At 41.9% G+C, this 26,064-nt stretch overlaps 1 protein-coding gene across 1 annotated transcript in view; it reads right to left on the bottom strand.

Annotated features, from left to right (window-relative positions):
* Positions 1 to 25,803, bottom strand: part of BNC1 (basonuclin zinc finger protein 1) — a 116,950-nt gene extending 91,147 nt beyond the window's left edge. Inside the window, exon 1 of the mRNA XM_069222566.1 lies at positions 25,393 to 25,803. The gene's annotated coding sequence lies outside the window, so the exon portion shown is untranslated. The remainder of the gene's footprint in view (positions 1 to 25,392) is intronic.
* Between the last annotated feature and the right edge of the window lie 261 nt (positions 25,804 to 26,064).

The following is a 26,064-nucleotide window of genomic DNA, read 5'->3' on the forward strand; positions in this document are numbered from 1 at the left end:
GCCAAATGTGTTGCTCATAGTGTCATCACCGTTAAGAATATGTGCCTTGATAAGAACACTGGGCATCTCTGGGTCTGGGCCTCTCTGGGTCTGAGCATCTCCGAGTCAAGTTTCTTGTACAGAATATGAAGCAGGATTAAGTGTCTTTTCTCACCTGTTCCTTAACATATCCAGAACTCTGACAATCCTTGACTTATGAACATTGCAGCAAATCTAAGTAGCACAATAATAACATCTGTGCCATTTTGACAGTACAATGACCCGAATGGAACCATTTTGGACAGTCCACTTAACATGTGGCACAACACAAAGGTTAGCTTCCTCTAATTTGCTGTTAGGTTCTTGAACAATATAGCCGGTCACGTTTGAATCTCTCTCTGCAGGCACCAACTCCTCATTGACAATCGTTCCACTTGCAATTATTGGAAATTCAGTGTTCATAAAGCATCATCAATGTTTTGGCAAGTTAACATCTCCAAGTTTATCTTGTTCGATGTTGATGACAAAAATGTATCAAGTTGCACCGTTATAGGTGTCGAACTTTTGATGCAGACAAGGTCAATTGTTCCACTTGTGGACATTTGTCTGATTGTCTCACATTCTTTGACAGATAATTCAAGATAACTGTCAAAGACAATGTGCAGTTCTTGCAAGATGCACACAGACTTTGATAACTGTAGAACAGTCTGAATGACCTCTCCGAAGTTTTGCATGGATAAAATCTTGACCATTCACCATTGTAACGTATAGTCCACAACAACAGAAGTTTTCAAAGAGGGCACCTTTTCAAATTAAAATTCTTCAGGTGAATGTTTTTTTGGGGGGGCGGGGGGGGTTAGAGCTGTTGTATGAGTTTTGGCTTCATTGGTTTGGTTGCAGCGTCTCCAAATAATGCATTTGTTGGAAGATCATGTAACAGAATATCCTTAATAAATTCATCCTTTTCTTTTGCTACATTCATCTCTCAATGTGCTTGCAAATGTTGTTTTTTGTAACCTGTTTTGTAGTGGCTGGATGAACAAAACTAACTACGGCAATTAAAGCACAGAAGTTTAGCTTTAGTGATTATGTTAAATAGATTTTTCTCTCTTAATACAAATCTTTCCTGCTTTATTTCTGCGTGTAGCTTCAATCCATGTTACAGGATAACTAGTAGACATGTCTTTCTATCGTTATCCACATATTGTATGGTCACGAAATTGTGTAGCTGCACAAGCTCAGTCATTTCCAAAGGGGTTTTCCATGCTGAAATGAAGAAGGCTGTCAAAATGTTTATTAAAATGTTTCCCTCTCTTTTCCACAAGTTCATGGTGAGGAACGGTTTCACAATGGCCCATTACTTTTGAATTGGTCATCTTTCTGAAAACATTGCAAATAGAAAGGACTTCATGGTAAACTAGATGCCATTGAGCAACATATTCACTTTTACGTGTCTGACCAGCAATTACCTTGGCGCTTTTCTGTGATCTCTGGATCGTCTGATTCAGTTTCATTTCTGGAGCCACAGCATTGAACGTTCCCTCTCTCTCTTTCAATACAAAATGTCTTTGGGTGAATTTTCTTTAGAGGTATGGTTCTTCCACCTCTAGCTTCTTCACTCTTTCCAAATACCAGGACCCATATGTAAGGTAGTTTATGCAATCAAATTCGAGAAACACAGTAATCAGTGACTTCAGTCTTCATATGCAGCTCCCAATCACCTTCCTAATCAGCATATACCAAGTTTTTCACTAGAGCTATCATGTGTAAAACATTTCCCCAGTACTTGCAATGTTTTTATATTTCTTCACATTCTTTGATACTCTCTACGAACTTCAAAGTACCAACTTTGTGTATTGAATATTGCCTGGCTTTGCATTATGTCTTTTGAATAAAGTGCAAAAGACCGAGGTAAGATATGCAAAACCTTATTTGTCATTCTTGTTCCAGAAAGCATTCCAACACAATGTTTCTATAGCCTCAGATATGATGAGCATACCTTGTAACGAACGGACATAATGAGTTCCACTCAATGCGGACTGCATTGTTTCGCTTCCAAAGATTTCAATCTCAATAAGTGCATCGTCAATGCCACATCCACGGAGATAACTTCCTGCACACAGCAACACAACATTTGGCATATGGAAAATGCCCATCATTGGATAAAGGTCATCAAGTTATACTGAGTTGCTCATACAAATGTCAGCTACAATACAGAAAACACAGTCACTGAAGAAAATTGGCAGGATAGGCTGGTCTTCAAGCTGAGCATGCAGATTTTGGAAATGTTTTAGAGATGTCTATACTTTTGCATAGCTTACGACTGGAGATGGTATTACTGGTTAAAACCCAACCTTCTTCAGTGGGATGGTATTCTGGGAGATCAGAGTATGAATTCCAGCCCATGAAGAAACTGGCTTTTCTTCATCCTTCAGTCCGCACCGAATAAGTGATATGACAAATTCAGTTAAATCAGCTTTGCGGACAGCAGCATTTTTGCTTTGCAGATATTAAACAATGATGTAACAAAATGGTTAGACAACATCAGGTATTCTTGTTGACTCCCTTGAACTGCAGAGCTCTGGGCATCACAAAGTTTGTCGTTAAGTCCAAACTCTAAATCTTTCAGGACGTTTCTTAAAATGGTTCCTGCTGATTTTACTGCATCCTGTAACCTTATTTTGGCAGTAAGAACTTAGGAGTTAAATCAGCTGAGAACACCATAAGTGGCTCATTAGTTTTTTTTAGACTCACAAATCAGGATTCCGTCATTATACATTCTCAATAGAAAAATCTTCATATCATTATCATGGACCAATACAGTTTCATCAATGTTGCCCATTATTTCTCTGATCTCAACGAGTGCGAACCCATAGTCAGCACTCAAGAGTGTCTCTAAAACTTATTTTGCTTTATCAAAGAGTACAAAGTTAACAGAAGGCTGGTGGTTACGTTGCAGCTGGGAGCTCATTGTATATTCATATTTTTTTAATGTATGCACGCGTGCAGTTTGGGTGGGCATACAAGTCTGCTGCAAATACATTCACCTCGCTGTTTAGATCAGCTACTCGGCTGAGATCTTCATCTTGGAAGAAAGTAGTTGCAGATGAAAACATGTTTGCCCTTTAAGAGTTGCATACTCTGCAGGTTGTTCTTTTGTCAATCCCTTTGGCCCTTGTTCTGGCTAAACCACTGATAACACATTGAATAACCTCTGCATTCTGATCAGTTATTGGAGGTGGACAAGGGGTAGCCATTGATGTTCTAAGTGGAAGGTATTGGGTTTGGTTGTTGTGGCTTTCTCAAAAGACTCAAAATCTTGTTGTGATTCACTGGTTTCAGATATTTTCTTGAATATTTTTTTTCCAGATTTGTTTTCCATTTTATGCGCCTTGTAGCATTTGTTACAATGATAAAATATTTGATCCTCTTGACCTGTCAGTTTCAATCTTTTGTGAACTTTATCTTGCCGTATATCTGCAGCATCACAAACTCTCTTCTATCCATCCGCAGTTGATGTTAGCTTTTATTTCAAAATAGTTTGGCATATGACACATTTTTCTTTGTTGAAGGGGTTCTCAGATTTGTAGTTAGCAACACTCTGTCAGGAGGTAAAGATCCTCTGCTCTCACCTGCTTTGCTCACGTTTCCGAATTTGAATCAACGGAAAACCTGAAACAAAACAATATTAAATAAATTACCAACATGATGGCTAAAACACATCATTATAGGGCAGCCATGTTGGCAAATGGCAGAAGGGTTGCTCTGAGGAGTTATTTTCTGTAAGACTACTTGACCCCCAAACCTACATTTTGACACCAAAATGAAGTATGCAGGTCTCATGGTTTCTAAAACACTGCATCACTGCAACACATCTGCTATTTGTAAAAATGTCATCCAGGGAAAAAAAAATAAAAAAAATCAGCCCGGATTAGCATTGTCTTCCCACGGTAAATTACCTCTCTAATGATACAAAAACACAAATCAAATCTCTGGACAACAATTTTTATGGAAGTATAACAAAGGGCCAGGACTATAGCAGGTATAGCTGAAAGATTCTCCCTCTGCTTGAGCTAGCTACCTCCTTGCTTTTTTCCCCCCTCATTCACAGTGGTGTTGTTGTAAATGGGTCACTGCATAGTCTGCTTTTTATTAGTGTTTAGTTTTTTTCAGTTCCAAGATTTGTTAGTTGTCCTGAGTCAGTAATGAATTGTGGGTATTGATCAAGTGTTTCATCGTATGCTCTTGCATCCGATTCCTTAGGTCTGGCTCTATTCTTATGCTTTGCCAAGTCGGATTATGTTGCCCAGTATTGTGGCCTTTCCTGCTACACACAGCAACTGGGAGATGTTACAGACCCCTTGTTTATATGCAAGAATGTTATCCCCCCAAGACGTGTTTTCTTTGTTGGTAGCTTGTATCAGGATGTGTTCATCTTTCATCTTTTGTTTACAGCTGTAGTATTACTTAGTTCAATCGTGATTGGCCCAAGACTCTCCCACCACTAAGGAAATAGTCAATCGCAATGCTGGTTCCATGTACACAGGAAAGGAATGTATATTCCTTTTCCTTCAGGTGGGTTTGACTCCAGGGGTCCTTAAAGCTGTGGTTATCCATAATATCATGCAGTATCGCTAAGTCTTTAGTACTGTGTTTTTGATAGGGCCTGCACTGTGAATGATTGGGTCTGGTGTTCTATTTCAGTCTCTGCCAGTAATGGTTTTCGCACTGCCAAACTCCATTAGGAAACCAGAGATGGCTAAGAAAAGTTTGTATGCACCAAATGGCAGTACAAGAGTGAGCCCACCAGCAGTATCATAATAACAGTTCTCCTCTTGGCAAAGACGCCACTTCTATATTTTAGGATCATACGAGTTAAAGCTTTGAGACCAAATATAGTTACTAGACATTGCCAGCGCTTTAAAGATGGAGCTCGGGGCACAGCTTGTGCATAGATCTGTTGATGGTTGGATTTACTACTACTAATCACACTCCCCACACAGTCCTTTGTTAGCTTTTCATATTCTGTGGCTGTCTGGTGTATTTCCAGAATAATGGCCTTAATAAGAGTTGGGCAGTTGAACCGCCACAACTGCAATACAGCGGTGGTGAGGCGGCTGAGAAGCCGGCAGCCTCAGCGTCGCCATATTACAATGTTTCCACCGGGCTGTCTGGTGAAAACCATAGTATTACGAGGTTTTCACCGGTCAGCCCAGTGGAAACAGTGCGGCGGCATTGGCCTCGGCTCCCCAACGGAGCCAAGGCCAATGTCGCTGTACACAGCACCCTCTGAATGCACGCTGTCTGCCATTGCAGACAGTGAGTATTCTGAGGGGGCTGGCAGGGGGGCCCCTGCACCACCCATGACATGGTTGTGAGCAGTGCAGGGCCCCACCTGTGGTCCCCACCACTGCCTTTCCGTTAGCCTGTTCATGGTGGGAATCCTGCTATGAAGAGGCTGGCAGAAAGGGAAGTCGTGATCAGCACGGTGGTGACGAACTCGGCACCACTGTGGCTGATCGCAACTTGGACCACCCCCAACCCATCAGGATCCCCGTTCCCAGCAGAGGCGGTGGTCTCCTGGCAGTCCGACCGCCAGGATCATAATCTGGCTGTCGGATCGCCAGGACTGCGGCGGTCTGACTGCCACCACGAGTTTGGCAGTCTGTGGACTGTCGAACTCATAATGAGGCCCTAAGTGCTATAACAAGGCGTGATGATGTCCGCTAAGCAAGCAGCTTTTTTGTTTGATGTAAATGGTACATAACACAGATGTTAATGCATTACAAAACACAAAGGTTTTAGTTGTGACATCCTATAGTATAAAAGGTGGTGGTCCGGTTATAGAAAAAAAAAAAAAAAAACACACACCAGAAAACTGAAAAATAGTAAAGGGAAGGGTTTATTTGCACCATGTATATGATGCATCACTGCTGATTTGCAGTGTTTGTGAAGAAATTTGCATTTACAAGAAAATATCAGTGGAATTTATTTTAAGCTCCATCATTTTCCAATATAAAACTCTATTCTTCATAAGTTAAAGCTATCCACTGGAGTTTTCAGTATACTTCTCTTGCCTCCAAAAAGACCGTAAAAGAAGCAAACATGATCCATCTTTCATTCAGAATCAATAAAAGAATCAAAAAACAAAAAAACAAAAAGACTCAAGGCCAAAAAATTTGAAATACAGTTGCACACCAATTTCCAGGTCACAAAAAAGCATCTGAAATACATTTTTACTTATTTAACAACCTATGAAGGTGTTCCGTATTTGCTTTCTCCAAGTCTTCCACACAACATCCAAGTGTGTTCGGTGGGAGAAAGGCTGTCAACACTGATCGCAGGTATCAAATTGACCCTTTATCCCCAGGGTCACAGCTTCTCCTTATGCTTGGATCTAAGGCCATAAACCCAAGGAGCTTAAATGTACCCCCGGAACATTGAAAAAGAGAGCCAACGACCAACAGTACTAAGAAGAAAAGTGCCAGTGCTCTACCCTCCAAATTAACAAGAGCCATGCACAATGATGTCACCTCTTCATACAGTAGGAGGTGGCACAAACCTCATGAGAGGAATGACAGCAAACCATGCTGAGGTCCAGCTACCGGCTGAGAAGCTTTTAAGGAATGGTTACAAATGTTCATATCTTTGGGACCGGTTGATCTGATAAGCGTAATGATGCAAAAAAATATATAATAAGAAAATTTAAATTTGAAAGATCATTTTACAGTTTTCCAAACAACAAACTGATCATGTGTATACAAGTAGCATTTGCTACAGGTGTGTCATTCAGAAACGTATTTAAAATGAAGTACTTTAGTGTACAATCTCCTTTAGCGATTTCAAACATTATAATTTGCAATACCACAGGGTTTGCCACTACAAATGGACTTTTACAATGTAAAAAAGCCCTTTTACGGATCAGAAATGATTTTTCTAGCTTGTAACTGCTTTTGTGATCATTTTGATATGCATATTTTTCAGACATAAACATGAGATACAAACTACACTAGTAAATGTATGTGGATATTTACTTGAAATTGTGTATGAGGGGCATAGGTAACTATAGCTATATTCGATAAAGTAGTCCACAGCACTCTATATGCATCAAAGAGTAGTAAACATCTCAAAAGAGGCTACCAACTGATTTAACTCGTCTGTCTGTAATGCACATAAAGCGTCGAATTAGGAGATTTCAGCTCAACTACTCATAGGGTAACGTGGAATCCCAGAGGGATCCCCACTTCCCCTTTTAATTTTCAAATTAAACCTCCAATGGGCCTTATCTGCTACGTTCAACCCCAATTCTACGCCACTGCAGATGAGCCACAGGGTGTCTCAACCAAGTTTATAAGTAAAGGTCTCAAAAGCAAAGACTCATGGATGAAGGATAAAGGTCTCTATTTAAACAGTTCTAAAACAGAAATGCCTGTCCTGGGTCCAGCACGCCTCTTCTAAAAAACATTTATATCTTCTATTGCCACACACCGTTTTTGGATAATACCTAGCAACATTAAGTACACAACATGAGAGAATTGTGGACTGTTGGCATTACACCCAAGTGAAAGTAACAGTAAAAACCTGTAGGGGACTGCAATGTTGATGGATGACCATGATTTTCAGGGAATATCCTGAAAATCTGGGTAGTGCCACCTCTCAAGGACCAACACTGGAATCCTTGATATGTCACAAAGTACCCTTTTAGCATGAGAAAATATTTGACAAAGAATTAATACAGAGATGTTTGTGAGTTGCATTTGCAGAGCCCAAAATCCAGATACAGTATTTCAACTGTCCTAAAATAAAGCAATGCGCTATAAGGGACAAGGGAACCCACAGGTACTCAGGGACAGGGGTCAAAGTATGCTATAAAGAACATAGGTCCCACAAGAGGGAGCTATGTCTCTTTATAGCTAAAATAAAGCAATGACAAAATTACCTGATTATAGATAACTTGCTTTGAACCCAATTCAAAAATACTTTTTGTGTATATAAACTATATGTACATAATATCAAGCTATCAGCCAGAATGGAGGTGGGGTAGGGGAAAGGGGGTGCATTTCGAATCAACAACTATATCTGAAGGCTTTGAAATAAGACATATTGAAATCATTTACATCCAACACTAATATATGCATTACCATACATGCATTGTGTTAGAGAAGGTTTATGTTTTGTATGCTGTAGTTTTCTCCAAGTTGAGGCTACTGTCATTCTGAAACAAATACTTTTGATGGTGTTCCACACCGTTTCAAAACCTTGCAGGTCATCTATTGGCAGATACACCCACTAAATAGGCTGCCAATTTGAAGCTGCAAGTACTCTATTTATGGTGGGTTAAATCTTCGAACTAGGTTGTGGTTGGAGTCTCCAAAACGGGTATGCAGGCTTCTGAAAGGTTTTATTGCAGGAGGAGTCAATGCAGTGGATACATCTGTCTTCTGAACTGTCCAATTTGTTCAACACTTCACCTTGGCCTCAATTGTTAATGAAGCTGGTTCATCAATGGGACACATTAGGAAAATGAGGGGGAAGGACACAGTGTTACTGGTTTCAGATGTAAGCTTACATATCACATACAGTCCTTTAGTAATTATTTGCCATACCTATCACACAAGAGATCAGTTGAGATAGGTACAGAAGTATTTCCATGGTGGCTGCTCTGGAACGTAAAAGTAATGAAGGATATTTGATGTATTATTGATGAAAGGCGGGGGGCTTGAAGATTTGCCTGTAAATATGTTCCAATAATGCGATAATCATATAGAGGCAACACTACTGCAATAAATAGGTTTTTCATTTGGTGGCTTCTATTTTGAAGTCTATCTTTTTTTTTTAATAAAGAATGACGCATTAGATTTACTGCTGTAACTTATTTTTTTCAGTCATTAATTATGAGTTTGCAAACCACATGTAGGATCTGGGCATCAAAGTACTTTCCATACCTTTAAGTTGAATCGATTACAGAAAACATGTTAATGCACATTTAATTTTGATACACAGAAACAGTGCAACGTATGCACATTTTCTTAGAACATATTAAGCCATTAAAAAAAACGTCTAAAATGTCTTTAAAAAAAAAAAGGGGGGGGGGGAGAAATCTAGAAAAGAATAGATCTGTAGTCTGGGTCCCAAAACATCAAAAACTGTCTCTCTTTGCAATACCCACACCTCCTTGGACTGCAACATACTGACTGACCAGCACCAAGCAAGGATCCCCTTCTGGCTGGTGGCAAGAGCGGCCAATAAGATCACCATTTATTCAGCAATCAAATCATACTAGCAATAGGCACCAGCCAACATATCATGCAAAGACCAGTTATCTTGAACAGCCTGTGGACCGCAAAGAAGTACGCCTTGCAGTCTGTGGTTTTTCTGTTCAGTCTACTGCACATGTACTCTTCATAGAATTTGCTTTCACTTACTGCAGACTAAAATAAAAAGACAGAAATCCTTCATAGCCTTTCTTATGACAAAGGGTTTACTCAAGGAAGTCATAGACTCAAAGGGGAATTTGCAGATTGTGAGTAGCGTAAGCAGAGTGCATTTACGAGGAGCGTGTTGTAGTTGGGATGTGTGTGGTTGACGTGCCTAGAAAGGTCCAGGATGAGCAGACAGTGGTTATGTGAACTAAACAAACTGCTTGAATGTGGGCTTTTTAAATTATGGAAAAAGCTGGAAATATGCCAAAGCAATTCTTTCTTGCCTGGGCATTCTGGTCAATTTGTACTTCTTAGCAGCAATATCATATAGGAACACTGAATACAATTTGGATGTGTATTTTTCACTGTTGTATTGATTTATTCTGTGCACTAAGTAGATACGATTATAATTTGTATAATGCTTTTAAAATTTAAACCATATGCACAATCTTATATAAACCTGTTTTTTGGCAGGTAATAAGGTACCTCAGTTAGGATAATGGTGGCGATATTAGCAGAGTTTGGGATTTTGGCTACAAATTTGGCTGTGGTGTTGAGGATACTTTTCAGGAGGTCTAGGGTTGGAAAAAGAAGGCCTAATGTTAGAAATGGGGTCTTTGGTTAGCAGTCAGGTTACCCCCTGTCCAAACAAGGACCCTCACTCTAGTCAGGGTAAGGCACACACAACCCAAATTATCCTGTGCCCACCCTCCTCTGGTAGCTTGCCACTGAGCAGTCAGGCTTAACTTAGAAGGCAATGTGTAAGTTATTTGTGCAACAAATCATGCAATAACACAGTATAGCACCACAAAAATACACCTCACATTGTTTAGAAAAATCTAATATTTATCTGATAAGATGCAGGTCAAAACGATTAAGATTCAAAAAGTACACATTGAAATATCACTTAGAAAATGATATAAGGAGTCTTTAGTTCTTAAAAAGCAACCAATGTCTCTTGCAAGCACAAAGTACCTGGTTTGCGTTCAAATTCTCTGCAAGGGACCACAGTGGAGGAGTTGCGTGGAGAATGAGGAGGTGTTTGTCGATTATTCCGGCGCACACAGATGATGCGTCATCGAGTTTTCACACAGGGCAGGCTTTGCGTCGATTTCCAGAGTGTAGACTGGGATCCACTTTGGGTTGCGGGGTTTTTGGACGCCCTGGGGACGATGCGTTGAAATCCTGGGCATGCAAGATGAAGTCGCAGGGGTTGCGTCAATCCGGTGGGCGCTGTGGGGAAACTTCTGCCGCACAGCAGGCGCTGTGTCGATTCCTCTCAGGAAGTCGGCTGCATTGTTCCAGTTCGGCTGTGTGTCAATCCAGTGGGCCATTCGAACTTCCGGTTGCAAATCTGGCGCTGTGTCAATCTCCTCGTCAGGAAGTCGGCTGCGTTGTTCTGGTTCAGTGTGCGGTGATTTTCTCACCCGAGGCAAGCTGTGATTCGTTTCTTGCAGGCTGTGCATTGATTTTTGCCGCACAAGGAGATCTTTTGCAGAGATTAAGGGGGTTATTCCAACTTTGGAGGAGTGTTAATCCGTCCCAAAAGGGACGGTAAAGTGACGGATATACCACCAGCCGTATTACGAGTTCCATAGGATATAATGGACTCGTAATACGGCTGGTGGTAAATCCGTCACTTTTCCGTCACTTTTGGGACGGATTAACACCTCCTCCAAAGTTAGAATAACCCCCTTAGTCTTTTGGTCCTGAGAATTTAGGGAACAGGAGGCAGAGGCAAGCTCTATCCAAGCCCTTGGACAGCACTTCTTAGCAGAGCCAGAGGACAGCAAGGCAGCAGAGCAGTAGTCCTTTGCAGAAATGCAGACTGGGGAGTCCTTTGGGAAGCCAGGCAGTTCTCTTGGCAGGTTGCAGGTTCTGGTTCAGGGTTTCTTCTCCAGTGGTATCTTGTCCAGAAGTGTCCGAGTTGGTAGGGCCAGATGCCCTGCTTAAATACCCAAACGTGCCTTTGAAGTGGGGGAAGACTTCAAAGAGTGGCTTAGAAGTGCACAAGTTCCCCTTTCAGTTCCATCCTGTCTGCCAGGGTCCCAGTAGGGGGGGCGGCAGTCCTTTGTGAGAGGGCAGGGTACTGTCCTTTGACATGTAAGTATCAGGCCCTCCACCTTCCCAGCCCAGGAAGACCCATTCAATATGCAGATGTGGGCAAGTAGGACTGAGCATCCTGTGCTTGGGGTTGTCTGAGTGAATGCACAAGGGAGCTGTCAACTAAACCTAGCCAGATGTGGATTGGAAGGCACAAAAGGATTTGAGTGTAGAGAAATGCTCACTTTCTAAAAGTAGCATTTCTAAAATAGTAATATAAAATCCAACTTCACCATTAAGCAGGATTTTGTATCACCATTCTGGCCATACTAAATATGACCTGGCTACTACATCCCTTCCTTATCTGTGATCTATCCTTGATTAATGGCCTCCTACACTACCCAAAGTAACTTTGCGCCGAGCCTGGCCTGTTTATATACGGCAGAATTTTAACACAAGTTCATTTTCAATCAGGAACAATCTTGGAAGAATTCAATCAGACTGTGACGCCGTTTTATAAATGATGTTCTCCTGATATGGAGAGGAGACGCCCAATCCCTTGATCATTTTTTTAAATGGCTTAACGGATGGAATCCACCATTGCTCTTTACAGCCACAATCACGAAAGAGTCTTTACCTTTTCTAGACCTGGACATTAGACCAGTGAAAGGCAAATTACTGTCTAGAGTATATCATAAACCTACAGATAGAAATAGTCTGCTCTCATTTAAAAGTTTCCACCCTAGATCCTTGAGAGAGAACTCACTATTTGGACAGTTCCTCCGTATCCAGAGAAATTGTTCTAACATGGCTGACTTTAAACAGGAATCCAGAGCTCATGAGCAGAAACTGATGGATCGAGACTACCCTTTGGCGATTGTGCAAAGGGCTAAAAAGCGAGCAAGAAAATGCGATAGCAATGCGCTTTTGGAGGGGAAGAAAAAGCCAGAAATGGACCGACCTATCTGTGTAACTACTTTTAACACAGCCTCTAATAAAATGAAACGTATTATCAAAAGACCCTGGAGAATCATTAATTCAGGCGACCTTCATTTAGAAACACCAATGTTCTCTTTTAAGAAAAGTGCAAGCATACGGGATCGTCTGATACATACAAGACCTCCTTGCCCGTGCAATAACAATGAACCCATGATGTGGAATCTACCACCAGTGAGGGGGTCACACAGCTTGTGGCTCTTGCAGTGTTTGTTCTTTAAAGAAGAACACTAAGATAGTCGATGTGGGTTTGGCATCCCCTTGGATACAGACCAAACATACGAATTGCAACTCTGAAAATGTGATCTATTTGATTAAGTGCCCCTGCCACCTCTTATATACTTGTCAGAGTCACCAGATCCTTGGGGTCTGTGCACGTTCCCAACACGTCCACCACTGAACAGCTCCAAGACTCTGATAGATAAATCACAGAGACTGAGAGCGTTGAAGTGGGGAAGAGGGGATTAGGAAGGGAACAGCTGGGAAGGAGACATTTAGTAAGAAAAAGGTTAGAACACACAATAAGAAAATTATATCTCCTGAAATCAATACTAGACTATGATTCTAAGCCTAGTCACTCTGAAAACATGAACAATCTAAGAGTTAAGTTTAAAATGACTAAGTTTCAAGATGGCCAGATACCTGTAGGGGAATCAAGATGAATTAAATGAAAACTTTCTTATTCAAGTACTTTCCTTTACATGAGAATCAGAAAAACATTCTGACTAAATTTTAAACCAGTCATATAAATCCTGTTTTGAGAATGTATACTAGGACCATACAGTATTGCATCTAGAAACTCTGGCCTTCTGTGTACTATTAAAATGTTTCAACACAAATTGCGCATATTGCATATATATATATATATATATATATATATATATATATATATATATATTAAACACCATAAAAGGATTGTGCACCATGAATAACACAATATGGATTCAGGAAACAAATCACATAACTTGTCAACTTGAATATTATATAATAAATAAATATCTTAGAATAGTGGCATACAATAAACAACATGAATTAAACTCGGAGAGAATCGTACGTCTTGCCGATTCGAGTGTCACCATGTAAAATACCAAAAAATGGTAGCACGCAATGAATATCAAAGTCAAATCATCATTAATCGAATCGCACGTCTTGCCGATTCGTAAAACACAATGTCAATGTCAAGAAATAACAGCTCACAATAAATAACAAGATCAAAAGTACAATGAAACGAATCGCGCTTCTTTTGCCGATTCTTGAGCCACCATGTAAATGTCAAGAAATGGTAGCGCGCAATAAACAACAAAGTTAAATCCTCATGAAACGAGTTGCGCATCTTGCCAAAGCGTAAAACATCATGTAAATGTCAAGAAATAGTAGCGCGCAATGGACAACAATGTTTAAACACCATAAAACGAATCGCGCGTCTTGCCGATTCTTAAGCTACCATGCCAATGTCAAGAAATGGTAACACGCAATGAATAGCAAAGTCGGACCTTTATGAAACAAATCGCGCGTCTTGCCTATTTGTAAACTACCATATAAATGTCAAGAAAAGGTAGCGCGCAAGTAATCTGTTACTCATTTAAGAATTAAACCAAGAATATGAAAATTCTAAATAACGGTGTCGGGATAGTCCAACCACCGTCTTACCGCCTGGAACAATGATCACCAATGAAGGATGAAGGGCAGAAGACTGGAAGATCCAAATAGGCCGTCGGGACAGGAGCTCAGGAAGAAGCTGCTGCTCTGCACCGGGACCTCTGAATAGTGAGCACTGGGAGTTGGGCTGGCTCTCTTTTATAGAGTCTTGGCCCAGCCCAGAACCACGCCCAGGCATGTTGCAGGGAAAGTCTCTGGGAGGCCCTGGAAATGGACCACACCCTAACACACTCTGAAAACCTGCAGCAATACATTGCAAAGGAACAGTATTTGTAAGCATATTAAAAATAAGTTTTCAGGATTGAACTCTGCAATGCAAAAGGTTAAACCACAACATATCAGCACAATGCATAAATTACGTTGTTTTGAGAGTGCTGGGTTTTTGCATTTTTGTCGTTAATAGAGCGCGTACTGCTCTGGTGTTGACAATACTGGGATGACTACACGTAAGGTAAAAACCTGTATTATGTAACATTGTAGTAATATCAGATGTAAGAGAGCAGTAACAAAAATGACTATCCACTTTTTAGAAATGGGTCATGATGCAGGAGATTTTACACAGTAGATAGAAAAAAAAATGTATTCAGGCGAGAACAGCAATGGATCTACTGTGTCCGAAGTCATGAACAGGGATTAAATGATGACAAACCCTGGCACCAACTGAACTGTTAGCAATTATTAGTGCGACTGGACGGAGTGCAATGTACTTGCACAGCTTCCCAAGTGACTTGAGGGCATCCTAGTGTGAACTTAAGATGAGGTTGATAGGATGGGGGTACTGTGTAAGGATAGGAGTGGTAATAATCACCCCTTTAACATCTATAGCCTTTCTAAGGGCCTTATTTTATATACCAATTTTTGGTATTGCATCATAATGATATGCGTTTGGCATAGGCGTTATATATAGCCATAATTATAAGTGGCATGTAAAGTTCCAATTAATATACTTACTAATGATGGTATATGTAGTATATTGTAGTAGACCACAGAATTAGAACTACCTGATTAAAGGAAGAGAAACCACCCACATGGTTAGCTAGACTGGGATTCCTGAAGTATTTTACTGGGACCAATATGGCCCCATAATGGAACATAGTACTGTGTATAATATACAACCTAGTGCTATTGGCATATATTTTTATGCATAGAGAATCTTTATTTCTACTTTAGTACAACTGGTATTTAGTGAATTGCACTACACTAGGCGACAGAGTGGAGGTTGATAGTGAAACAATATTTATCCAGAGGCCATCAGTATTGGGGATCGTATTTGCCCGTATACTTTCAAAATGGCGAGCAATCATGGTGATCTTTCCGAGTTTTCGAGCAAAATAACAAAAACAAAACATTCTTCACAGCACCTGGACACGGCTGCTTGGGAAGGAATTCAATTCATTTATCATTATGGTTGTTAATTGGTACAGCTGGATACGAGGGGCGAATTAGCCTGTCTGCCGGCGGTTATGACGCGCTCTCTAGGACGTGGAGAAAGAGGACAAGCAACGTCCTTTCAATATGGCGAACGCGTTTTGGCACCATAGAAGCAAAACAGTCTAGTTGTTTGCAGGGTAGGCATGATCACCTGATCGCGGGTAAAGGGAAATAAGAATAGGAGCAGTGAACGGCTCCATGACCTACACGGAGTTGCGTTTGGCAAATGGGCGGCCCTGGTCCCTTGACGAGGTGAGCGGGGAGGGGTGCAGGCATTTTTTTTTTTTTTTTTAGAAGACAGTTTGTCTTTGGAGAAAAGGGGCAATATGCTTATTTTTCTGCTGAGAACACTAAGGAAAACTGTCCCTCTCCTATCCTCTTGCACCCAGTGGATGGATGTCCAGACCATTACCCTTAGTCATCTTGACTATTACAACTTCCTTTTTTTGGGGCATGCAAACTGCAGCTGCTAAATTAATACCTAGATGCTGTACGTCTGCCTCCACCTCTGCCTTAGGCAGGCTACATTGGCTTACTATGACAGAGAGAATTACCTTTAAATTCCTTTGCTTGGTGCATAGAGTCATTGATCACAATGGTCCCTTCTACCGGAGAAAGAAATTCAACATCTATGTGCCAGGGCGCATCTTACGGTCCCAGGATGCTTGGCTCCTATCTGTGCCCAGCTTTGGTTGTGTCAAATATGGGGGCAGGATTTCTCTGCTGCAAAACTTTGGAACACTGTGCTTCTTACGGTTAGGAAAATCTCCTTGACACGGACATCAAATCAGTTGTACATGTCTCAAGGTGGGTAAAAAAAGATTATTGTAAAGGACGTGGAGACCTCTCTTCAGGACTTGACAGTTACTGCCTTTTTACTTACTCGGCCACTGGAAGGCACCCTAAAACAGGATTTTAAATGTGACAACCCTAATCTACACTGGGTTGCATTGAGCCTCCCATCCCCATAAAGCCTACTTTCTCCCGATCACCTACAGATAAAAGTTCTCATACACAGAAATGCCCAAACAGGAGGTTTGAGTTTTTTACTACCCGTCACTTATTATCTCTCCCATAGCCATCTTTAGTTCTTCTCATTCACTCTCTTCTGAATGCATTTTCCCTACTGTTATTACCGAGTCATCACCATGTCAGGTCTACAAATGATGAACAACTCTAAAACCTAGACTCTAGAAACTAAAGAATTTCATGAAAATAATAGCCTGAATGGATGTCTCAGTTGTGGGGAGAGGAGTGTCAGGAATCCTCAAGAGCTGCAAACAAATTCTTTTTAGGGTGCTCTCAAGAAGACTACATTTCACAAGTTCAAAATGTAGACTTTAAACCCTCTTAAGTCACTGGTTCAGACTGAATAAAAAAAACATATGCAATTGTCAGCACTGACTAACTGAGAAGGAATACATAACGTACCTGCTGAAATAAGAATCTTTAGCTGATTGGCCTCACTTTGGTCTGTGAACTAACAACATTGTTCCTTGAATGTGTCTTGAACTGCAGTAGGAGGTCAAGCACCTGCAGCTTATCTCTCAATGGTGGCTGTATGATCACTAGAAGGTCTATTATTTCAGACTTCAATGAGACAGCCATTTCCTGCACCAGCTCTGTGTTACAAGGACTGTGACTTAACAAAAACATTAAAAATTAAGAACAGGAACCTCGTTTCGATATCATAAAGGAATTTCTTACTTTTTAAAGGCGCCTGGAGTTAAATTTTGCCCTATGTAAAAATAGAATAAACTGTATAGGATTTCTCTGCTTGCCAGGCACGACTGAAAGTACAAAGTTTAGGAGAAGGCTTCCTTTAGTGACTTGCTTTTGAAATAAACGTGTATATCATTGACAACCATGTTAGTTTGGACCATGAGGGATTACATATCAGTGTTATGCCAGCTGGAATAATACCATGTGCTCTTTCAGTGCTACAATTCCTTCATATACGTTTAGCTACTGCAGTCCACAGGGGACTAGCTATAGGATTGGTTGCTACAAAGGCACAAATGGCAATGTATTTATGATAGGTGTGTCCAGAGGAATACAGAGGCAATGCACACTCAAAAAGGAAGAATGTTGACAACTTCCACCTCATATGAAGAAGATATCTTACTCTTCTTCTAAGCCCTTTTTGAAAAAGCGCTTTCAACCCTGAACAACATAGATAATGCCTTCATCACTAAAGCCTTCTTCCCGGAAACTCTTAAGACAGGCCAAATCCTCCTACTTTTGAAGAAATCCACAGTACACCTCAATGACCTCACCAATTACCATCTCATCACTCATCTACCTTTCATCAGCAAGGTCATCAAACAAAATAGTGGACAGACAACTGCGATTTCCACAAAGGGTAGGGTATGAACCACCTTTAGATCGTGCTGAAGCATGCTGCCGCTACCTTACAAATCACAGACAATGCACCTTCAACCCCATTGATGATCCCACCCTTATCCAAACCCTTAATTCTAAAATATGGTTCACTAGCAATGGCCTTTACTGGCTCTTTACCTACCTACTCAGCTGACAATTGTTCATTTACATGGGTACGTTCAGGTCTAAGAACAATCATATCACCTACTGAGTCCACCATAGTCCCATTTTGTTCCCTGTCATCTTCAACATCTAGATGGATACCCTTAGGATTCTACTGACTGATAATTGCAACAACATTCACCAATACACCACTAGCACACAACTCTGCTTTAAAGTCCCCCCCCCCTTGCCACACATCTAACATCTAAAATACTGCCTGTACCTCATCCGAACCTGGATGTCCAGCACCAACCAGAAGCTCAACCCCTCCAAAATGGCATTTCTACTTTTTACTAAGAATAACGAGCAACGACTTTTACCCAAAGCCAATTCACTGGGAATCAACTTAAGCACCAAACCTCAAACATAAGAAACAAAATCCCAAGAAAACCAAGACAGCCTGGTTCCGACAAGAAAGTGGCTTCCGAAAAGCCTCTCAAGACCTTGCACTGTTGTATCTGGCTTGTGGCAAACCCCTGCTTTAAGACCTCCCAAATTCCACAGTGGCACTTTTTTAGGGCATCCTATGTGCTCTAGCATGCCTCACCAAGGGTTTGAAGAAATAGGACATTACCTCCGACCTGATGGAACTCTTCTCCCTTCCTTTTCTGACCCTTACCTTCTTGAAAACCACCTGAGTTATCCACAAAGTCATCAACACCAGCACCCTTCCTAGACAACATACTCACCATCTCCAGTGACTGTTTGCACAGCAGTAGCCACGGTTTCATCAGGTTGGAGACAATGAGGTGCAAAACAGAAAAAAAGGCAACAGGTTATCGCCATCTTTGCACCCACAATCTGGAATGCCATTCCTGCATTACTTTAGACAGCACAAACCCTTCAACAATTTATGAAAGAGGTTAAGACACCACAAGACAAAGTAATTTATTGACACTGTCTTCGACTTTGACCCTGTACAGCACTACACTGTCTTTCTGCTAGGTTTGCACAACACAAACAAGTCATACATGCTTACACAAACATACGAATCCACAAGCTTTGATTCTTGTGTAGAGCTGGATCAATAAGATCTCCACAGTCTATTCACCTTATTACTTTGTAGAAAAATGAAGCTAATCTCAAGTAGTGTTTGAAAATCCTTATCCATCATCAGGTTCCTAACTTTAAAACTGGGAAGGTAAACAAAATGATTATTTGGGTGGCAGAAGGAGCTCTTGAGCCCTTAAAGAAAACTACAAATTTATGGGCAAGGCGCCATATTTGGTTTATGTAATTAAATGGAATCTCAGTTGTTAGTTGGTGCTCTACTAATAGAAAAAAACATTCCTTGAAAAATCATATTTCTCTGAAAAACAAATTCCATACTGTAGACAAATGTAGGTTTTTGAGACTCCTAGGTGAGCGATAGAAAAGCATATAAAAAGCCTATTACCATCAATTATAGCAACACTGAGAAATGGATAATAAAATGCACACGCTCTGGGAAATTCAATTTTCTGACCTGGAATACACGGATAAATAAAACTGCATGGCACAAATTTGAAAAGTAGAATTTCCCTGCCGTGTGTTGTTGTAGGAGTGGACCCAGTGACAATTAAAAATTTCGAAGTTACTTTTACAAACCTGAGTTTTAGAATATATTGCTCAAGCCACAGATTTCCCACACATCTTCATCAGACAAATCATACCCTTACAAAGTAGGTAGCACCAACCTGCTGTCTGGAAGCATCACACCCACTGAGAAATCTTTATGAATGTGCTATATCTTAACTAAATCAATCCAAATACATATACTCACCTAATACACACGTCAATCAGCTTGAAACAGACCAATAAGGACTAGGCCAAGCTTAAATACAGGTGCACAGCCAGCATATTTATGAACCAAAATTGTGTACCCCTCAAAGAACTTGCTAATGCGCCCTGATAAGGAGAATGTATGGTACTTTCATTTTTTTTTTACATAAGTTTAGCTCTGGCTGACAGCTTTCATTTAAACGTAAAACTGTTGCTTTGCTTGCCTATATTCTGGGTTGAACGCTTTCAATAAAAGCTGGATCATCCAATCATCACCCAGAAGAGGACAATGAACTGCAACAGCTATAATGCAATCGAGCTTCAGGGCATGAAGACACTGTCTCCACTGGTGTTACATGCAGATGAGGGGTGCACCATAATGCTACTGTTATAAGTATGGCACTGCTGCAGCAATACTATAAAGCAAGATAAAAAGAAATATCGTCCAAAGCACACTGAACAGAGACATAAACGTCTAAGCATTCAACCACCTGTGCAAATACAAACACCCAGTTCCATTACACCCTCTCCACTTAGCAGTGTGTGTGCTTGGAATGCACAAGATGTGCACGTTTGTACTTCTTACTAAAGCCTTGTTAAATATGAGGTTTATGTAGTTTACCATGAGACTTTCACTCTTGTGGCTTTTAAAAAAGGCCGATATTGCTGGCAGTATTCAAACTGCATTATTTTGGGGACAGATTGAACAGTCTTTTTCTGACACATGACTAGATGCCTTAAAAAGCACATCTTGGGTTCTATCAACATTTAAGAAGCAATGTGTTTTAGAACAGTGCCAGCTTCATGGGGAATGCCACCACGGGACCCTTGGGTGTTTTGTCACTCCTATGGGTCCTTTCGACTTTATATTATTAGATGTACTTTCGAGGAAAGAATACTGATAAAACATAAAGGCTCGAAATGAACTTTGGTTGAAACGGACCATTGCAGCACAACATAAACTGTGATGCCAGAATTTGGTAGAAAGCAAACATCACGCCTGGGTCACAGTATACACTGCTCAAAAATGGTTCACTAGAGACGGCAACTGTACATGGACTACATACAGTGACGTAGCGAAACTTGACCCCCTCCCTGCAAACAACATGGAGCTCCCCCAACCGACTCACTCAAGAGTTGTCAGGCCGGGGTGATGGCTGAGCACTTAACTCCCCCTGCCCTGTCCGTCCCCCCCCCCCCCCCCCCCCCGCAGGTTCGCCCTCCCCATCTCCCGGGGACTATGGGGCCTTTGTTAGCCACTGACTACATACTGACATTGACCATGGCTCACTGTGTACAGCGGTCACACGTGGTTCACTACAAATGAGGCCCCATGGCTCACTTACACACAGTCATCTCGCAATACCTAAATATATATGGCACGTACACATAGCACACTACACACAATGACAGCACACAATAAGCGCCGACAGCTCACTACACAAACATAACGTATTGGCTTATTACATATAGTGATTGTACATTTCTTACTATATACATCAGTCACATATGGCTCATGTGCACAGTTATCGCACAAAATACCGTTACACACATCATACATGGCTCATTACACACCAAGAACACATACAACATTCGGTCATCACACTCACCTCATATGCGGCGATCACACGGCTCATTTTGAATACGGATGACAAGGCACACACACTGCATTCAAGGTACGCACATGGCATACTACAGACATGGATCACACATGCCTCGGTATGTAGGAGGTCATACAAGGGTGGCTTCCTACACCACCATGTATGTGTGTCTTTCTATGCCATCAGTAAAAATGTAAATACAAAATAAAAAACTGCTCATTAAACCTTGCAATTGTTTCTATATTCAGTGGTCCTTCGTTGCTGAATTTGGGGTAAACAGAGACACCCACTCCAGGCGACAGCGTCATAACCTCCAGTACGCCTCTGCCTTGGAGTTGAAATTGCACAAGGCCCGGCAGCTCGGACTCCTTAAGTGCTAACTAAACCCGTTTAGTATTTTAGAAATGTCACTGTACGTGATGAAACACGTGTCTTTACAGCCCTTGGCTTCAGGTGCTCATTTCTTTTCACGATTGCGAAATAAAGACAGCAAAAGAACACCTTATTTAACTGGCACAATTAACAATATCGAGCCTTTCTCCCCCCGCCCCCCCTCCCCCCCACCCGAAAGGTGCTGCTACAATTAAAGACTTTTCCCCGCACCCCCCTTAAACCATGCAGGCTCAGACAGTGGCATCTCGGCGACCACAAAGGGAGGCAGCAAATGAAGAGAACATGTTACTACACCGCGTCTGAGAAAGTTTGGCTCCGAGCTATGTGCTGATTAATATCAGGTCTCCTCCTTCCCTTGCCTCTTGACAATCCTGTCACATCTGGCTGACAAATCCTTACAAGCTTATCCAAACGCAAGCAGCCCGGATCATACTCCGGGAGTGGCTGGGAGGAAGAGCGGCAAACACCAGCCATGCACTGAAGTGCCATCGTGAACCTAATGAAGCTGCCTTCACTTGTAGCTGCGGCTAGAGCACAACATGCCTGCGGGACTGGCAGCCAAGCGCGGGCTTACTGAAGCTGAGCGACAAGACAAGACACGGAGCCAGCGACAAGCGCGCTACAGCAAGCCAGGCAGTCACATGAAAGCAAGACAGTCAATTACACGAAGCTAACTGAAGCTTGTGTGCACTGCGACAAGCGCAGTTGAGCAAGCCAGCGGGCCACATAGAAGAAACGTGAATGAGAGCAAATCTCAGCGAGAGAGGCAATTACTTGAAAGCAAACTGAAAGCAATGCATTAAGGTTACTGAAAGCATGCATCCAGCAAAACAGTCAAGCGCACAAAAGCAAACTGAAGCAAGTCAGCACCATGCGAGCGGTGTGCTCTTCAACAGAACAGTCATATACAATGAAACTGAAGAAAACACCTCAGCATGCCAGACAGCCACATATAAGCAAATAAAAAGAAATGCACTAAGGAAGTCAAACAGTTAAATGAAAGAAAATTGAAAGCAATGGGCAAACTAGTTAGTGACACAAAAGCAAACGCGCACTGAAAGAAACGCCCCTTCATAAGCCAGACATTCACATAACAGCAAATTGAGAGCAATGCACCAAAACAGTCATACAGTTACATGGAAGAAAACTGGAGGCTATGCCCCCAACAAACCAAGCACACACACGCTAGATAGGATGGCAGTTGTGCCTACTGGGTCACCTTAGGTGGGAAGGTTGTGTACCCTATAGTTGTTTTGCCCTGTGCATCTGGAGGGAAGAAGTAAGGGCAAAAGGGGGGTGGAGTGGAGGGAGGAGTAATATGAAGGGCCATCTGTCAGGGATGTTCCTCTTTATGATCAGTGCCACCGAGCAACTTACACACAAGGTAAAGGTGGAAAATTCTTGAGAATAGTTTTTGAGCGTTTCATGGCTGAGTGACAGGCCCATCCTAAAGCTTTAAATAAGAACAAGGGCCTTTGGCTAGTTGATTCTCGAGCCAAAAGTAAATCCTCAGGTCACTGGGAGCCATTACAGCAGGGCCTGGGATGACAGACGTGAAGGCGCTCCTTAATCCTGAGCAACTGTGGAGACAGGCCAGGATCTAGGTCTGACTTGGCAGGAGTTTGACTCAAAAACTAAGAGCACGGTGGCAGCCAACTTTAAGTGAAGGAGCTGTAATGAGCTTTAGCACACTGGTGTTGATACCACGAACAGGGCAGCTCTGGCTTTCTCAACTGTTAGATGAACTCACCGCCAACACCTGGATCGCAGGTAATGTAACCCAACCTGTGTATCACTTATGAAAGCAATGCACTGGTAAATCAGGCAGAGACATGAGAGTGAACTGAGAAATACGCAACCCAACAAGTAGCATGAAAACAAACTGAAGAAACACTGAGGCGAGTGCTCGTCAGTAAGCCAGGCAAACATAAACCAATGTAACCCGTATCTGAAGCGGTTACTACAAACAATCTAAATCACAATGCACCCAGCAAGACAAGGAGTAATATGAAATCAAACAGAAAAGAAAGAACCATCAAGCCAGGTAGTCACCTAAAAGCAAACTAAAGTGAATGCACACTATGGGAAACTGCACTTCAACAAGAAAGTTAGCTTATCAGACTAAAGCAAAATGAAAGCAATGTTTCCAGCAAACAAGGCAAAAAAGTAGATTTTCCCCAACAAGACCGACAGTCACTTGAAAGTAACAAAAAGTGCAGAAAACCAAGAAAGTCAGAGGCACTACAGGTAGTCACATAAATTCACATAATTGAAAATGAGCAAACCGTGTAAAGAAACTACACAAATAATGCACCCATCAAGCCACGCAGACACATGAAGTCACTCAAAAACAAAGTATAGCGAGTGCACATCAGAAAGCTGGTCAGCCACATTAAACGGAAACTTTAGAGCATACACACCAGAAAGTCAGAGCAGTTGCAAAAAACGCAAAGGCACTCTAGCAACCTACTAAGTCGAATGAAAGCAAATTAACGGGAAATCTAGGCATGAATGCAAACTGGGACAACCAAAATGACCAAAGTAAACAAACAAGAGCAAGTTGGGCAGTCATATGAAAACCAATTGAAGCGAGTGCACTCTAGCCTGCAAGAAACAGCAATCTTTAAAAGATTAACGTGGTATTATAAATAACAGTAGCTATAAAATTACTTGACGTGACTTCCGATGCATAACAACCGCCCTGAAACACTTGCACTTGTGCACGTTTTTACTCGAGAAGGTTCCTTTTGCACCAGACCAGTAAAAATGTCCCTCGGGTTGTTACATCCCTTCGTCCACCCCAAAAGAAAACACAGACAATAACGTAATAGTGTAACCATGCCCCCTGCCAAGAGGCACAAGAATAACTAGTTCTGAGTGCATGAACAACCTACTGCATCATTAAATCTGATCTACATGTCAGAAGGAAGGAAACCCGGAGCTAGAGCTCCTAATTAGTACCAAGTGGAACCACCAAAACGTGCTAGGGAGTATGTTTATTTAAAGAAAAACAAGTGCCAGAAAAAAGTGTAAACTTAAGCATTACAGAGAAGTGCCCTAAAAATTAAGCCCTTCACAGAATGCCACGCGGGCCAGGAAATGGCTCGTACGTTACAGGCACACATGGCACACGTTACAAAACACTTTCTAACCCTGAACTGCGGGGGGGTGCAGGGGTGCCAGATTACACTTCCCGCTTGTCAACGCGTTTATACATCACAAACTATTGCGTAAATATATCTGCTTGAAGCACTTCCCTCTGAATGCAGTCAAGACACAAATCTGAGAATGTTTTGCTATTTAGTGGACTTGGAGATAGAACACTGTCAAACATGTCTGTCGCAATGCAAGTGCGCCGAACTAACACATGCTCCTATGTGCATGAATCTACTCAAACATGGTCACAGCTTTTCGTACTTTCAGCATCACAAATCTCTCACACACACCCACCCCGCCCAGTCTATCACATTTTTAAAGTCCTAGCAGTAAACCCAGATACAAGTTTCTTGTTGTCCCGAAAAGACATAACAATATCGTGAGAAAGGCTCTCAAAGTTGTCTTACCGCCGACATTCTCACAGCGCGTGTGCCTCTGGGACTGCCAGGCATGGGCTCACAAAGGAGCGCTTGAAAGACTCGTGTCTGTACAAGTAGAAAGGCAGGACCGTCACACGCCTCTCCACTCTTGTCTGATTCCGAGCACCTCCACGTCTGATGTCTGCTTAGCCGGCACAGGGGAGTGGAAAGGGATCCTCCCCCTCGGTGCTGCTCGGGCCTACTCCCGAGCCATGCCTGCCTCCCACCTCTGCAGCCAGCTCTCACCTCCGAGCCCCGGCATACCTCGAGACGCAGGGCAGTCCCCGCACAGCTGGCTGGGAGAGGGCATGACACTCATCTTTCACAGAGATTTGATCAAACGGAATCGCAGAAGCTTCAGGCACTCCTGGTGCAGACGAGCAGCTCCTACCTCGGCTCTGGCAGCCCAAGTAATGCATTAAATCAATGCAGCTGACCTCAGGCCTCGCGTTGTTTTTTTTTTCTTCCCAAGAACAGAGCTATCAGCGTGCAAACTATAAGGTACACGAAGATCGGACTTTTTTGTTTTGTTTTTAAAACTTATTTTTGTGTAAAAAGTTTGACTATTATCTAACGGATTGCATTTCTGAACACTTTTTTTAAATAACAGGTACGGGGGTCCACCATTATGGAAATTTAACTAAAGAACAAGGTTCCAGC

Source organism: Pleurodeles waltl, chromosome 3_1 (genome assembly GCF_031143425.1).
Source record: "Pleurodeles waltl isolate 20211129_DDA chromosome 3_1, aPleWal1.hap1.20221129, whole genome shotgun sequence".
NCBI classification, from domain to species: Eukaryota; Metazoa; Chordata; class Amphibia; order Caudata; family Salamandridae; genus Pleurodeles; species Pleurodeles waltl.